General features: G+C 41.6%; 1 non-coding gene across 1 annotated transcript; it reads left to right on the top strand.

Moving 5' to 3' along the window:
- The first annotated feature begins 2,191 nt into the window (after positions 1–2,191).
- On the top strand, positions 2,192–2,319 carry LOC111813298. The gene has a single exon (XR_002818597.1). It is a non-coding gene; the product is annotated as a small nucleolar RNA SNORA70 (small nucleolar RNA).
- Positions 2,320–2,664: the final 345 nt, after the last annotated feature.

Genomic DNA, 2,664 nt, shown 5'->3' with positions numbered 1-2,664 from the left:
GGGCAGCTGCAGTTCCTACAACCATCCTGTTTAGCCAAGGGCAGAATAAACCAAGATGCAGTCCCAGGGCACAGGCTCATAGAAAGACTGAGGCCTCACCCTAGGACAATAGATGGCTTCCTTCCCCCTCCTCACCAGCACATCCTAAAGGCTGATGTTCCACAGCTGCTTTTACCCAGCATAGCGCAGCACCCATATTCCAATGAAAAATTGAAAGCCACACAACACCCCAGCCAGAAAAAAAAAAATAATTCGAAGAGATGGAAATAAGTATTGTAGGACCACAGCAGAAATGTTGGAGAAATGTTTTAAAATTATGATTGAATATGCTAAGGGCTTTCATGGGAAAAGTAGACAACATGCAAGACTAGATGGATAATATAGGGACAGATGTGAAAATCTAAGAATAAAATAGAAATTGAAGAAATTTGTTGCCAATTGACTTGGTTTTCAAGAAGTGTATGGGGCCGGGGAGATGGCCCAGTGGAATAAGTGCTTCCTTGGCAAGTGCAAGGGCCTGAGTTCAATCCCTGGTTCCGAAAAAAAAAAAAAAAAAGAAGTGTTAAAATGAGTTCTCCAGGGAGAATGAAAAGTAATGTAAGCAAAAAAACTAGGATGGGCTAAAGAAAGGAAGGGGGCTAGGGAAGGGAAAATTGAAGATAATATCATAGGCAGTCAGACAGGGCCAGGCCCTTGAAGAAGATAACACAGAAGACAAGATACCTGTGGGAGGGACAGATGCTCCTGCTGGGAGCCAGACCTAAAGACCAAAGATCAAACAAATGCTAACGTCCCTAAAGATTAGCATCTGGGTTTGATCTTCACCCTGAGAAAGCCTGGAAGAATCATTACTGGATGGCTACCAGATAAAGTCCTGTTTTACATTCATGCCTGCTTGCTGCGCGACTCTTGACTCGCTTCCCCATTTGGTCCTGGACTTAATCAATTTCACCTGCGGGATGGTGCTTGTAATCCCATTGGTTGACCATGGTTTTGTCCCACCCCACATCCACCTAAGCGAGTTCCCATTCTCTCCACCTTAGCCCTGCATGGTTTTACATTATAAATGTCCCTGGAAGACACAGCTTCCCAGGGACAACCCGCTCGGGACCCCTCCTGTCCCTCTCTTAGGCGCTTTCTTTTCCTCAATAAATATATTCTGCTTATAACCTAAGTTTGTTCCTAAAATTCATTCTTCGATTTTAGAGAACACAAACTTGTCCAGGTCAAGCTGGGAGTTTCACTTCCTCTCTATCATTTGGAGGTCCTCATATCAGTTTTTCTCCCTATATCAACAGAATGTGTTTGGCTATGTATGCTTATGTTTAATAGCACATCTGTGCTTAATGAAAGACAGCAGTGGTTCAGAAAACAGGAGAGAGGAATTAGGCATATTTTGCTGTAAAATGTGTACTATTTATAAAGTGACTTAATTAAAACTGGACTTAAATTAGTTGTCAATGTATATTTCAAACTCTAGGCCAACTACAAGAAAAAGTTTAAAAATGTATAGTTTACATGCTAATAAAAGGCAAAACATGGAATCAGATAAAAAGCTCAGTTAAAACTTACTAAAGACATGAAAAGTATAGAAATAAAGAAAAAGGATTATTATTAAAAATAGTATAACTATGTTACAGTTAATCTTACCAGATGAATAGTGACTTTAAACATCATTGGTTTAAATATTCCAGTTAAAGGACAGATATTTTAATCAAAAAATCATCTTTATAAACGTGCACATATCTTAAAAGTACAGAAATAAATAAGAACATATGTCAACACTAATCAAAATGGAATGAGAATATCTTTATTTATTTCAGACTCAGCATATTTCAGAGCAAAGAAATTTATCAGAGATAAAGCAAAACATATAAAGTAAGAGAGTCAAATATCTCAAGAACACATAGCAATCTTTAATAGATGAACCCACTACTACAGTTGGAGATTTCAGCATCACTCTGTCAGAAATGGACAGATCCAGCACGCAGAAAATCATTCAGGACCACAGCATCTATCACCTGGCCCTGATTAGAGGTTACAGAATAGGTCACCCACCAAGAGCGGTGTATGTGTCCTTCTTAATGTTATATGAAGCAGCAGTTTATTCAAGCACCAAAATAAACTGCTTTAGGATTGAAAGACATGGTTTAATAAGAGATTTAAGAGAACATTAGAAAATGGAAAGTCACTGCAGTCAGTTAAGCCAACTGGGTAGCCTGCTGGTGGGTGCCCAGTGTACAGCACACAGTAGCCTCCTCGGTAGTGTATGTAGCCTGTTGTTTGTATGGGCTGCCCTAAGGGACCCTGGAGACACTCCTCCTGGTGGGTGTTCTGTGTATCTGACATCGTGCTGTCCCCAAACCATGCTCCAGACTGGCATGCAGGGTGCCTTTGGGAAGCCCCAGGGCATGGTGGCAAGGGTTCACATTGGACAAGTCAGCACGTCTATCTGCACCAAGCTACAGAACAAGAGACATGTGCTCGAGGCCCTCGCAGGGCCAAGTTTAAGTTCCCTGGCATCAGAAGATCCACATCCCCAAAAAGCGGGGCTTCACCAAGCTCAATGCAGATGAATTTGAGGACATGGTGGCTGAGAAGCGCCTCATCCCTGATGGCTGCGGGATGAAATATGTCCCAAATCGCAGTCCCCTGGACAAGTGG

Source organism: Octodon degus, unplaced genomic scaffold (assembly GCF_000260255.1).
Source record: "Octodon degus isolate 3935 unplaced genomic scaffold, OctDeg1.0 scaffold00178, whole genome shotgun sequence".
Taxonomy (NCBI): domain Eukaryota; kingdom Metazoa; phylum Chordata; class Mammalia; order Rodentia; family Octodontidae; genus Octodon; species Octodon degus.
The sequence above is the reverse complement of the archived record's forward strand: the minus strand, read 5'-3'. Positions and strand labels throughout refer to the sequence as shown.